This window comes from Grampus griseus, assembly GCF_964374135.1.
Source record: "Grampus griseus genome assembly, chromosome: 14".
Taxonomy (NCBI): Eukaryota; Metazoa; Chordata; class Mammalia; order Artiodactyla; family Delphinidae; genus Grampus; species Grampus griseus.
Window position 1 is genome coordinate 64,011,228 of NC_139008.1, and position 14,596 is coordinate 64,025,823.

General features: G+C 43.6%; 1 protein-coding gene across 11 annotated transcripts in view; it reads left to right on the forward strand.

The window, feature by feature from the left end:
- Nucleotides 1–14,596, forward strand: part of RALY (RALY heterogeneous nuclear ribonucleoprotein) — a 79,660-nt gene that overhangs the window by 25,151 nt on the left and 39,913 nt on the right. For 6 of the 11 annotated variants that reach the window (XM_082670314.1, XM_082670322.1, XM_082670321.1 and 3 more), the window contains exon 2: nucleotides 11,019–11,153. The exons of 2 other annotated variants lie outside the window; for them this stretch is intronic. The gene's annotated coding sequence lies outside the window, so the exon portion shown is untranslated. The remainder of the gene's footprint in view (nucleotides 1–11,018; nucleotides 11,154–14,596) is intronic. 3 more of the 11 variants (XM_082670319.1, XM_082670317.1, XM_082670318.1) reach the window with 1 other exon arrangement.

Consider the following 14,596-nt stretch of genomic DNA (forward strand, 5'->3'; position numbering starts at 1 on the left):
TCTTTCATTTTAGTTTGGCTCGCTCTTGAATGCTTTCCTGTTCAAGAACCCACACTCGGCGGCCATCCCAGGGACTTGCCTAAGACCTGGGACGTGAGCATCCTCTCGTGCCCCACTGTCTTTCCTGCAACAAGGGGAGATGTCACTTGGGGATATCACAGCACAAGTTATGGCAGATCCCAGTTTGTATGTTTTGAAGGATAACCATTGTATAAAGTACTGAACTGAGATTTTGCAAATATCTGTCGGTTGTTAAATTCTTTTTAAAGACATGTCTCCCTTTTGGTGTTGTTATTTAAACTACGAAATTGTCTTAATCCAGTTTCCAGATTCGGTTTTTGGCATGAGTGATCGTCTGCTAGAGATCTGTGACATAGTTGGAAGACTAGGAGAAATACTCCCAATAGATAAAACAATGAGGAATTCCTGAAAGATGAGATAAAAACAGATAAATGGGGTAACCCCAATAAAAATGAGGACAAATACTCCCCACCAAGCGAAAGAGAGAAGTTCCCCCCAAAATTAGTTTTCTGGACAAAACTCTGTGATTACCCTGAGATAAGAAGCAATGACATGGACAGTTGGCCAGAAAATTAAGTAAGATAATCACTGGTCAGTCTCCTTAGCAGACAGTCCTCTGACATTTAGGATAAAGCCATGTGTCTTAGTCCGTTTGGGCTGCTAGAACAAAAACACCTGAGACTGGGTGCCTTCTAAACAACACATGTATGAAAAAAAAAAAATAGTGCTAGATTCGATTTCTTCATCTGTGAAATATGAGGTCCTAGTGTTCTATACTAAAGTGGTCTTTTATCTGCCAGACCTGAAATTCATTCTTAAGGCTAGTTCTGACCCCACCCTTGGTATCTACAGTCTTCATGTAACCGAGCTGAATCCCAACCAAAATTAACAGATTGTTTTTTTGCCTGACCATCTACTTGTGATTTAAATTTTGGGGTAAAATTGGCATTGTCTCTCAGATCCCGGCTTTCTGCCCCAGAACCCCAGTTCTGGGACTGAGTCCACTTCTGCAGAGTATTGTCATTGCTTTTTAAATACCTATTCAAAAACTGGTATGTAAACTTGAAATTTGTAGTTCCAGTTTCCAGGTACACTGAGGACACCTCCAAATTTATTCTGTACTAGAGGAAGTCTAGTACAGAATGTGGGATGGGATGATGTGGGAAGTGCCCTGATTGGGAGTAAGGAGACTGATTCTGGCCCTGCCACTGCCTTCCTTCTGTGACTTTGGACAGATCCTCTCACTCTGGTCTTACCACTCCTTCTGTAAAATGGTGGGGCCTCTTCCAGCTCTGGTCTTATCAGGGACAAAAAGCCATCTTCTGTACAGTTCAGTTGCAGAGCACTGTCTGGCCCCAGCTTTGGTGTGTTGGTTACAGATTATAAAGCCTGAGATTCTCGCTTCCAGCTCAAGAGGGGGAAGGGGAACCTTCCAACTGTTTCATTAGCATGGAGAAAAGAAAACAGTAATTACTTGTGCCTCCCTTGAGGATTCCTTTGGGGTTGGTCTTTCAGGGAAGGAGAAAGGGGAAACTGGAGGCAGCTTCAGCTGAGGAAGGAGAAATGCTGTTAGCTGCCCAGAAAAAGCAGAGGCAAGAATGGTTGTCTTGCAGGTCTGTTGTATTCTCTGGACATTCTTCCAGGCAGCCTAGAGACTGCCTGGATTGAGTTTCATCTATTTATGGCATGTATAGTGTTCTCATACATGGACATGGATTGGGCTCATGGAGCGCTAATGTCACCTGTCATTAAGAAGGCAGCTGCACTCCAGGGCCTCTTTTTGTGATATGCTGGGCATCCTGACACCTGTCTTTGTTGGGGAGTAGAAGTGGGTTTTACTGAGTCATTTTGTGACTTGGCTGCATTTTTATTATGTTGTGAGGTAATTTTTTTAACCCCCATGGCAACACAGCCAGTTGGTTTATTATGCCAGGGCATAGGCAACACACAATAGAGCCACTCATAAGAGTCAAGGTCAGGTATTCTTGTGACTGGAAGGAGTCTAGAACTGCAGGACCATGGTGTTTGATCCAGGCTGGGAAAAGCAGGCCTCACGAAGATTGAAGCAGTTAGAGTTTCGAGGCCAAGAGGTTAGGGGGCAAGCTGGACAGAACTAAAACAGATTGGCAAGCGTGGCTCCTGGGACAAGGACTATTTGCTCTATGGCCAGTCTTATACTCCCTACTGTCTATGAGCAGTTGTGCATCTTCAAGTGCTGACGGTAGCAGAAATGGGTTTGAGACTGCCTGCAGGTGAGCCCTGCCTGATTGAACCTGGAGCTGTTATGCTAAGATTATGTCCTGTGGCTGCTCACTCCTGCCTCGGTTGTCACCCCGGAGGCCTAGAGAACCTAGCTTCTATTTTCCTTCCCTCTTCTGAGGAAGATATCACTTTAGAAACACCTCTTTCAGGGACTTCCCTGGTGGTCCAGTGGTAAAGAATCTGCCTTACAATGCAGGGGACACGGGTTCAGTCCCTGGACAGGGAACTGAGATCCCACATGACGTGGGGCAACTAAGCCTGCGTGCCGCAACTACTGAGCTCATGCACCTCAACTAGAGAGCCTGCGTGCTCTGGAGCCCGCGCACTGCAGTGAAAGATCCTGCGTGCCACAAGTAAGATGCGACACAGCCAAAAAAACAATAAAAAGAAAAAGAAACACCTCTTTCAGTCAGTCTTCCTGTATGCCCTGGAGATTGCTCTACTCTAAACACCAGAGGTTTTATAGGGACGTACTATTTTTTTTTTAATTAATTTATTTTTATTTATTTTTGGCTGCATTGGGTCTTCGTTGCTGTGCGTGGGCTTTCTCTAGTTGCAACAAGTGGGGGCTACACTTTGTAGTGGTGCGCAGGCTTCTCATGCAGTGTCTTCTCTTGTTGCGGAGCACAGGCTCTAGGTGTGCGGGCTTCAGTAGTTGTGGCACATGGGCTCAGTAGTTGTGGCTCGCGGGCTCCAGAGCACAGGCTCAGTAGTTGTGGTGCACGGGCTTAGTTGCTCCATGGCATGTGGGATCTTCCTGAGCTAGGTCTCGAACCCTTGTCACCTGCATTGGCAGGTGGATTCTTAACTGCTGCGCCACGAGGGAAGTCCCTGGGACGTACTATTTTTTTTAAAAATTTGTTTTACAAATGTAGGAAATAATTTCTCCTATCAAAATATCTTCTTAGCCCCCTGAAGCACTCCCTTTCTCTTGTCTTAGGTCTTTTGCTTGGCTCCCCACCCTACCCAAAGCTTTTGATATCCAGGCCCCAGTTCTTCTCTCAGATTTTTCTTAATTTACTTCCTGGCTTCTTTCCCCTACTTACCAGCCCTAGATTCCTGGTTTCCATATACTCCTGTAAGAACCTGTTCCCTTTTTTTTTTTTTTTAAATTATTATTATCTTTTAATGGAATGCGCCAAAATAATAGTCTGGCCCAAGGGAAGGAGTGCTTGTCTTAAGAGTAAACTTCCAGTCATCTGGGCCATAGTAAAGTGCTTCCCAGAAATAGAGACAATGTGCACACTCAGGACACAGTACATGCTGACTCTTGCAAAAGTGTTCATACGTAGCATTGTATTTCCTCCCGGTATAAGGTGTTTTGATCAGGTATTTGAGTTCTGCCCTGGCACCTCTCATGACTTTTTGCCTGTTTGTTACAACACTAGAACATCTTGTCATTTAGGGTGTGGTATTCAGTTTGGCAAAAGGCCCTGTCTCCTCTTTTACTGTGACAAATGTGAGAGCCCCTTGGGAAGGCCTGGTAAGTCCAGTCTGCAACTCTGGAACTTGATGGTGCACTTGCATTTCACCCCTGCCCATCTTTTCCCCAGGCATACAAAACCAATAGTTGCTTCATCGAGTACAAAATGGGAGAAGTTGGTCCATTCCCTAACACTTCGTTATTGGAGCCTATTTTGGTATGTGGGGGACGCCTTATTTTTGAGCATGAGAAAGTGCAAGGTATATATGTAGTAGAAAGAACACAGTTTTGCAGTCAGACCTATTGAAATAAGTTCTTTTTCCCGGCTGTGTGGTTTTAGACAAATTACTTCTCTGAGGCTCAGTTTCCTCCTGTAAGATGGGGATAATTCTATGGATTTCAAGAGGTTATTAGGAATAAATAAGAATAATTAAGGCTTTGGATCTTAATGGTACATAATAAGGTAATAGCAAATGTACATTTCTTTCTTTTCTCCTAGGCCTTTTTTATTGCTTGATTCATCCTTTGTGGTATTTAAATGGAAAAATAATATCTATCATTAAGTCACTTATGCCAGGCCCTGAGGTAAGGGCTTTCCCATGCTATTTAATTTATTTCTCCCAATAACACATTTATGAAGCAGGAACCTTTTAAAACAAATGTAGGAAACTGAGGCACAGAAGGTAAATACGTTGCCTAAGGTCACAAAGCTAGTAAGAGACAGAGCTGGGATTCAAACCCAGGTGTGTGATTCTAGAGCCTGAGCTCTTCACCACTAAATTGGTCATTACTACTTTTTGTTACTTTCCCTGAGTAATATGTGACTTCTACTGGTTCTTACCTTCTTTGTACTTGGAACTGTTGGTATTTGCATACATGTAGCTCTTGAACTTTTTCAGTCTCAGTTGGTGCTTTACTGTCTTTTGATGGAGGTGCAGACAGTGACAGTCTCTGCCACAGCTCTTCCTAAGTCTTTTCACTCAGAGCAGATCTCTTCAAGTGAAAGGTGGTACAGCCCTCTTTTTATTTTATTTCATTTTTTTAAAGAGACCATCCCCTCATTCCTTCTTTACCTTTATATCAAACTAAATAGATTTAAACAGTTAAACTGTTTCTTGACAATCTTGTTTGATCCATCAAAAAATCCTCCAGAATAGTAGATACTATCACCCTCATTTTACAGATATGGAAAAAAGGCCCAGGAAGGTGAAATGACTTGACAAGGTCACACAGTGCATTATAGGTAGAACTGGAACTAGCCTTTAGGTTTTCTCTTAGCCCAGGGCTCTCTCTGTTGATTTAGTAAGAAAGAGAGATACCTGTATATAATATGTATATCAGGGCTTATTAGCCTGGAGCAACCTTTGTAGAAGGAGCAGAGGAATAGAGGAAGAACCTTCATGTCTTCTGATCTCTGCAGGCCTCAGCCTAAACCAGGCGAGCAAGGGTTAGGCTGGGGCAGGAAGGTGGTGAGAACTGAGGATGGGAGCCCTGAGGAATTTCACTTTACCTCCTGCTGACAGATTTGGTCTGGGATTTGGACAAGCAATTTCCTTCCATTTAAAATATATAAAGAGGAATTCCTACTACTGCTCTTAAAAAAAAAAACAAAAACAATTTTGTTTCTGGAATCAGAAGGAAAAAGAAACTTTTCTCAAAGTCTAGGTGTCAGACATTTTAATCCTGCCCTGGCACCCCCTTCCTTTTTGTTTCCTTCCTTACCTTCTCTCCTTTCACCCCTTTCTTCTACCTCTCTTTTATCTGTTAACCACCTAACTTCCTTTCTTATCCGTTTCTCTTCTCATCTCTTCCCTAACTCCTGAAAACAAGAGTGGGAAAAGGGTACCTTCAGCTGAGAGACTAGTAGGTAGTTGATATAGATATTGGGGCTGAGAGTCAGAACGTGGAGCTTGAGATTTTGGACCTTACTTCTAGACCTTAGAACAAAGGTTGATAGGGCTGGTGTTTTATTCACTCACAGGTTCCCTAAAATGTCTCCTACGTGCCAGGCTGTGTCAGATACTTGGGCATTTTAGTTAAAAAGACCCTAAACCTGCCGTAAGGTCACAGTCTTATGGGAAAGACATAGCAGCAGTAAACCTCCTCTTCGCTCCTCTCTTCTCTCCCCAACCCCCATTCAAGTCATTGGATTTTTGAGGTAGAAAGAACTTCAGAGTTTATCTGGTCCCTTTTCATGTTGCTACATAATGAGTAAGGCAGACCATGAAGTAAGTAAGCAAGCACATTAGGCTTTGGAGTAAAGCAGACCTAGGTTCAAATCTTAGCTCTGCTACTTACCAGCTGTTTGACCTTGAATGACACACTTAGCCTCCTCCCTATCTTCAGTTACCTTGGCTATAAAATGGGCATGCCATCACTTGCTTCACAGGGTATTACAAGGGTTACCAGCATACCACCTAGCCCAGTGCCTGGTGCATAGTAACCCACGTCTTCCTGTCACCCTGCATCAAGGCCTGACCTAAGCCCTTGCTCTAATGAAGCTTCTGAGGCCACTTCTAGTCAGACTGATTTCTTTCTTTCTTTTTTTTTTTTTAAATTAATTTCTTATTTATTTATTTTTGGCTGCATTGGGTCTTTGTTGCTGCGCACAGGCTTTCTCTAGTTGCTGCGAGTGGGGGCTACTCTTTGTTGCGGTGCGTAGACTTTTCATTGTGGTGGCTTCTCTTGTTGTGGAGCACGGGCTCTAGGCACATGGGCTTCAGTAGTTGTGGCACATGGGCTCAGTAGTTGTGGCTCATGAGCTGTAGAGCGCAGGCTCAGTAGTTGTGGCACACGGGCTTAATTGCTCCACGGCATGTGGTATCTTCCTGGACCAGGGCTCAAACCCGTGTCTCCTGCATTGGCAGGTGGATTCTTAACCACTGTGCCACCAGGGAAGCCCCAGACTGGTTTCTTTTTCCACTTTTATAATACATAGCACTTTTGAAACTGTTAGGTCCTGCCTAATGTTCTTTTTTTTCAAATTTTTTAAAAAATTGAAGAATAGTTGATTTACAATGTTGTGTTAGTTTCCAGTGTACAACAAAGTGATTCAGTTGTGTGTGTGTGTGCGCGCGCGCGTTTGTGTGTGTGTGTGTGCGCGCACGCGCATTCTTTTTCCTATTCTTTTCCAGTATGGTTTATTACAGGATATTGAATATAGGTCCCTGTGCTATATAGTAGGTCCTTGTTGTTTATTTGATATGTAGTTTGTATCTGCTAATCCCAAACTCCTAATTTATCCCTCTCCCACCCCCTCCCTCTTTGGTAACCATAAGTTGTTTTCTGTGTCTCTGAGTCTGTTTCTATTTTGTAAATATTCATTTGTATCATATTTTAGATTCCACATATAAGTGATATCATATGGTATTTGTCTTTCTCTTTCTGACTTATTTCATTTAGTATGATAGTTTCCAGGTCCATCCATGTTGGTGCAAATGGCATTGTTTCATTCTTTTATTTATTTATTTATTTATTGGCTACGTTGGGTTTCCTTTGCTGGGCGTAGGCTTTCTCTAGTTGCGGTGAGTGGGGGCCACTCTTCGTTGCGGTGCACAGGCTTCTCATTGCGGGGCTTCAGCAGTTGTGGTATGCTGGCTCAGTAGTTGTGGCTCGTGGGCTCTAGAGCGCAGGCTAAGTAGTTGTGGCACACGGGCTTAGTTGCTCCGTGGCATGTGGGATCTTCCTGGACCAGGACTTGAACCTGTGTCCCCTGCATTGGCAGGTGGACTCCCAACCACTGCACCACCAGGGAAGCCCTGTTTCATTCTTTTTTATGGCTGAGTAATGTTTTGTGTGTGTGTGTGTGTGTGTGTGTGTGTGTGTGTGTGTGTGTGTGAGTGTGTGTGTATGTATGTATGTGTGTACACACCACATCTTTATCCATTCATCTGTTGGTGGACATTTAGGTTACTACCATGTCTTGGGTATTGTAAATAGTGCTGTTGTGAACATTGGGGTGCATGTATGTTTTCGAATAGAGTTTTCTCCAGATAATATGCCCAGGAGTGGGATTGCTGGATCATATGGTAACTCTGTTTTTAGTTTTTAAAGGAACCTCCTCCATACTGTTTTCCATAGTCTGCATAATATTCTTAGTCATCCTTTGTAGGAAGCTGACACAGTCCTACTAGGACTTTACTCCGCAGTTCTTGCCAGGAGCCTAAGGATAAGATTTGTTCTCATTCATCCCTGCATCCTCTATAACCCCTAACCCAGAGTTGTGACCATGGCTAAGAAGGCCCAGGAATTGTTTTCAATTAATTGGGTAGAAGACTTGGGGTTTTGCAGCTGACAAAAAGAGCTGTTAAAGATTTGGCTGGGTCTCCCATCTCAACCCTTCCCCTTTCCTCTCCTGTTGTCACATTGATTCTTACAAAATCCCTATATTGTAGGCTGGATTGGAATTGTATCCCCATTTTGTAGTTAAGGAATCTGAGGCTCAGATTAAAACTCAGGTCTCTTGCTAGGAGATAGATTTAGAGTAAGATAAGAGTAGTAGGGGACTACCCTGGTGGCACAGTGGTTAAGAATCCTCCTGCCAGTGCATGGGACACGGGTTTGAGCCCTGGTCCAGGAAGATCCCACATGTTGCGGAGCAACTAAGCCGGTGCGCCACAACTAGTGAACCTACGCTCTAGAGCCTGTGAGCCACAACTACTGAGCCCTCACGCCACAACTACTGAAGCCCATGCGCCTAGAGAATCTGCTCCACAACGAAGAGCAGCCCCCGCTCGCTGCAAATAGAGAAAGCCCCCTTGTAGCAGCAAAGACCCAACGCAACCATAAATAAATACATGAATGAACGAATGAACCCCACGCAGCAGCAAAGACCCAATGCAGCCATAAATAAATGAATGAATAAATAAATAAATAAATGTTTGTATGTAGTAGGAATTCGAACAGAAATCTTAACTGACTAGGTTTTCCCTGTCTGGAAGCAGTAGGAATCTTTACAAGGAAGAACAACAGGGGAAGTGTTCTGAAGCCTTAGTGGATGGTGAGGCCAGAGCCAGGTAGGAGTCACAGCCAGAGATGTTTCAAGAACATGACAGAGAGGTAAGAAAGGCTTCAGGATAACTTCACTGAATTGCTAGGCCTTGAAGATTAAGAAGGATTTGAATATGTACAAATGAAGACAGGCGTTCCAGGTGAGGCAACAACATGGATAAAAGTATGGGAGCTGGAAAGCCCACAGTAGAGGTAAGGTAGATGGTGACCAGACCCATGGTATGAGAGTCTAGAGAGCAAGGCTGAGGTGATTGGGAGCCATGACATTTTTTTGAGCAGGGGAGTGGCATTAGGAACATTAGTCTGGCAGTGTGGGCTCAATAGATTGGAACAGGAAGGATCGGGGGAGACTAGTGAAAGAGAGACCAGGGAAGAGGCTGCTGTAACAGCCTGTCCTTGTAATGTCAATAAATTCTAAGAATTATTCCAGCAGTGCAGGCAGGAGATAATGAGATCCTGAACCAAGAGGAAGTTGACACAGTAGGGAATAAAGAAGATGATTTGGATGTAGAGCTGTTAGAGACTGAAAACAAAAACAAAAAAAAACCCCTACAAGGACTTGGCAATTGTGGGAATGAGGGAAGAAGGGGTTGGAGAGCATGAGTGAACATTTTGAAGTCTAAATATGTACTTGGTGAGAGAGTAGCATTGACATATATACACTACCAAATGTAAATAGCTAGTGGGAAGCAGCCGCATAGCACAGGGAGATCAGCTCAGTGCTTTGTGACGACCTAGAGGGGTGAGATGGGGAGGGTGAGAGGGAGACGCAAGAGGGAGGGGGTATGGGGATATATGTATACATATAGCTGATTCACTTTGTTATGCAGCAGAAACTAACACACCATTGTAAAGCAATTATACTCCAATAAAGATGTTAAAAAATGTACTTCTGGAGAATTGTTGGTGAAACATGGGGGCTAGGAAATAGAAGATGAGTTCAGTTTGTTGACATGTTAATTGGAGGTGCTGATAGTCCTTTCCTTTACCACCCACCCATTAGTACGTCTGCCTTTGTGCTTTGACCCTGCCCTACAGGGATCCTTTAGTTCCCTGTGTTTGCTGCTTTGTTCAGGAGTGGAGCCCCTCACAGATCCCTCTACCCAGGTCTTAGAGCAACTGTCATTCCTTCTCTGAAATAAAATAGTACATGTAAGGTGCTTAGCCCAGTACCTAGTCTATTTCAAAGTGTGCATTAAATGTTAGTGGCTATTAAATGGCTATTGTTGTCGTGGTTATCATCATAGCTTTGTGATCACAGTATCCTCTGGAACCACCTGGCTGAAGGACTCAGGAGTCATTCAACTGGTATTCAGTAAAAAACTTGGACTGCAAGTAAATGGAGAGGATCTCAGACTTGGGTATAAATGGGGGCTGTGAGCCATGTCAGCTAGGACTAGAGAATGCGTTTCCTGTGTTTTTTCTTCTGTTTTTGAGAAGTGGTATAGTGTGTGGTTAAGAAGGCAAGCCCCGGAGGTTGGACTTCCAGGGTTAAAGTCCCAGGTCTACCATCTATTAGCTGTGTGACTTGGGGCAAATTTACTTAACTTCTCTGTCTGTTTCCCCATTAGTAAAATGGGGAAATGTAATAACACACCAACCTGACAAGAGTTTGTAAAGATTAAATGAGTTAATACAAATAAAGGGTTTACAACAGTGCCTGGCGTGTGCTACTATTCTCCTTACCCCAGTCATTTCTACCCCACATTCCAAGTAATACATAGGAGTTTCTCTGTTTTCTCTTTACCCCACATTCCAAGAAATATATAGGAGTTTCTCTGTCCCTTACCCAGCAGAGGAGGAGGTGAGCAGAGAAACCTGAAATCAATCTCAGAGTGCTTGAAAGTTTGTCCCAGCTGGGTTCCAGGTTACTGAAGCCTGGAGGAACCTCATTCTTCCCATCACTGTATTCTATGTTGACTTTCTTTAGCATAACAAGCTTACTCTTGCCTATTGTTGCCTCAGGGCTTTTGCACTTATTTCCCCTCTCTGAAACACTCTTCCCTCTGATCTTTGCAGGTCTTAACCCCCTCACTTTATTCAGGTCTCTGTCTAGCAATTGCTTCTTGGAGAAGTCTTCCTTGACGGATTTATCTAAAATAGACCTCATTCTCACTCCTTGTCATTCTTTCCTGACTCTGCTTATTTTTCTTTATAGCACAACCTGAAACTATGTATTTACTTATTACCCTATCTTTTGCTAGGATGCAAGACATGTAAGGGCAGGAACTTTGCATGCCATCATTGACCTAAGTTCATGCCTGTTCTGAGCAAGACCCTGACTGATTTCTCTCTGTTATAGGTGAGCCCTCTTCCCTGAGACAGTTGGTGCTGACCCTGTAACGCAAAAGAGGAAATTGCTGGCTGAGCTCAGCCTTGGTACTGGTGAGTGAGAGTGCCTAGGCAAACTCTGGGCAAACTTGGGCCAAGATACAAGGTAACTAGTTTGGAGCTTATTTTTACCCTTAGTACAGGTAACTTACAGATAATTACTCTTCTACTCCATGCCTAAGAGACTGTCATAGGCAGCCTTTTCTACTGGGAGGAGAATTGAACTTGCTTTCCTGGAGCTGCCATGAGACAGGGTGGGATCATTTGCCATGAATAAAGCAAAGCATGCTCAATTCCTTCTGGCTTCTGCCAGCTGCTTTCTGCTGGGGGGTATTCTGGACCTGGCAACTAAACCCCTTCTCCCATAAGCTCTCTTAACGTGAATTCATAGCCCTTAGAGACTTTTCCTGATTTCAGTCTTGATTGTGACCTACCAAGCCCAGAGTCAGCTTCAGAAAATCCTGTGGTTTTATCAGTCCTGCAGAATGTAATCATCAATGGAGGTGAGGACGGAGTGATTAGAGTGGGGATGTGTGAAGAGGGAAGTCCAGGGAATCTTAGAAGGAAGACTGCAGATGGTGAAACAGGAAGGGAAATCAACATATTAAGAACCAATAGTGTTATGGATCCCATTTAAACTAGACAAAACCCCATCTTATAGATGAGGGAATTGAGACTCAGGAAACTGAAGTAACTTGCCCACGTTTACACCTGGGAATCCGTAAAGCTGATATTAGAACCCAGGTCAGTCTAACTGTGAATACCATTGTTCTCTCTGCCTTGGCAGGCTTTCCTTGGAATGCTAATCTGCCTGGAATCATGATTTTTCTTATAAAGTTCAAGAAAACAGACCTCCTTAGGGATTCAGGAAGGAGGTCTAGTTATTTGAAGGGCCCAGCAGGGCAGGCAAGAGTTGGGGGGGGTCCTTTCTGAGCAATGGCATTTTTAGTAAGGGGGAAAGGAAGAGCCTTCAAGCAGGCGGAGGCCAAGGCTAAATATGACTGGAAGGAGAGGAAAACACCTATAACACGTGGGATTCCATAAGCACTTGGGCCAGCACAAATCGGGACCTGGAGAGCTGAGTTGCAGTTGGAAAACCTGGGTTTTTGTCTTCTCGTTCAGTATTTGCGCTTGGATAATCTCCATTTCCCGATTTGTAAATTGGAGTGCCTCACTGCACCCATATGTCTATTTTGTGTGCACCAACCATACAGGATATTGTAGACAATCAAATGGGAGATGCAAGTTGGAAAGCTTTGTGAACTGTAAAACAGCATGACTGAAATGAGAGGTGAGAAGAAAGTGTTATAAGTATCCTTGGCATCTCAGTCCCTGACCTGATTGCCACCCAACTCCCCAAAGGTAAAAGGGAAGGTTTTGCCTTGGAAATTTACACTGTAAATTTTCTCCCAGGCCCTTCTCCTCCTCTCCTTCTGCAGGCCCTACCGGAAGTTCAGTCTTTCCACAAGTTCAGTCTTTCCAGGGTACAGAGACAAAGCCAGGCAGCATTGGCAGCCATGATTTGCAGCATGTGGGCTGCAGAGTGCAGGTTTAAATGCACTCACACAGCCTGGCTCCAAGGCCACTGCCAGTACAGATATTATAGTTGGTTTCAAGAGTCCATCCCCAGCATGTTAGAACAGGAGGGCTATTCCTCTTCTGGCCCTAGGTTCCCTGCCTTCCCCCAACCCCCACCCTCCAACTGCTAGTGAAAAAGGCACTTGTACTGCAGTCTCATATCTTATCAGAGGCCGTGGGCATTCCAGTTTTCCCACCATTTCTCTCGCTCTTGGCCAGTGACATAGGTCACTCTCTTCATACTCTGTAACAAGGGGCATTCTGTTCTTCCTTCTGCCTGCCTGAGGGTGCACAGAGGGATCTGTCCTCTAACCTGATGCTCTTGGAATCCACACTGGCCAACATACCCTCCTATTCTGAATCTCCAGACTCTTGCTGTCCTCTCTTTCTGTCTTGGTTAATCTAATGTTCTATATCTTCTGGCCTTTACATGGCCTGGGCATCAAGCTTGGCTTTTATTGTTTTCGTGACAACTGCCCTGTGGAAAAGTTCCACTATTGACTATTTTAAAATATGAATGATTCTATGTAAAAGATTGTATAATATACTGATACCCATATAGTATCTTATTTATCTAACATCCTCAATTTTCCAGAGTCCAACTGAAAAACAAGAAGGTAGCAAAGCATTGTCATCCTTAAGACCTTGCACAGCACTAATTTTTTCCTATTTTTACGTTTTGTTGTAACAAGCTTAGCAATCTGGTTTCTAAACCTCCATAAGATTAAGAGCGGTGTATAAAAACGGGAGGAGGAGCTGTATTAGCAGCAGCTAGAGGTGAGAGCTGAAAGCTAACAGTAAGGGAGAGGTAAAAGAAGAATGATAAGAAAGAGAAGTTAAAATGGGTATGAAGGTCAAACTTTAGGGGCAACAGCCCTATAGACATCTATGCATTTCAATAAGGTGGAGCTAGGTAATTTTTAAGGTAGTTCTAGGTTCTTCTTGAGGGACAGAGGTATCAGAATGTTTAATTATTTGTAGTATCTACTATATTATCAGGTGCTATATTGAATACATAAATTGATTTTGTTTTCATAACAGCTTGGGAGGTAGGTGGTGATATTCTCATTTTATAAGTTCCAGAGACTTAGAGAGGGATACACAGGCAGTGACTGGAAGACCTAAGCTTAGAACTTAGAAGAATCTGGCTTTAGAGAACCAAGTTTTTTCTATTCTACACTGGTTCTTCCTCCATGACCTAAAACCTTGGTCCTTCTCAGACTCTTGGGACAGTGGTTCCCACCCTCCCAACCCCGCCTTTATTCATTCTCCTATACATGAATATCTTTTTAAAGACGTCCATTCATTCAGTGTGTATTTATTGAGTGTCCACCGTGTGCCAGGCACAGTTTTAAGTGTTTGAAATGTAGCAGTGAAGAAAATAGTTTTCTCTCTTGTATCCTAAATTCTAGTGGAGGATAAACAAATGAATACATAGGAATAAAAATAAAGCAAGGTAAGGGAATAGGGAGGGACTGTGTGATGAAAGAAGGCCTCTGTGAGAAAATAAAATCTGTTCAGAAATATGCACGAGCTGAAGTAGTATGAGCTATTTGTATATCTTGGGGAATAACATTCCATGCATAGAGTTCAGCAAGTTCAGAAGCCCTAAAACAGGAGCACGCTTAGTGTCTTGAGGAACAAAAGGAGGTCAGCGTAGCTAGAGATGAAGCGAGCAATAGGGAGAGTGGATTATGGAGAAGAAGTCACAAGGGTAGACAGGGACTCAGATCATGTAGGGCTTTATTCTGAGTGAAATAGGAAGCCACTGGAGAGTTTTGAGTAGAGGAATGACATAATCTTAACGTCCACAAAATCGCTCTGCGTGACTGTACCGGCTAGGACCTCTGGTACAGTGTTGAACAGAATTGGTGAAAGCAGACACGCTTACCTTGTTCCCAATTTTTTTTTTTTTTTTTTTTTTGGCGGTACGCGGGCCTCTCACTGTTGTGGCCTCTCCTGTTGCAGAGC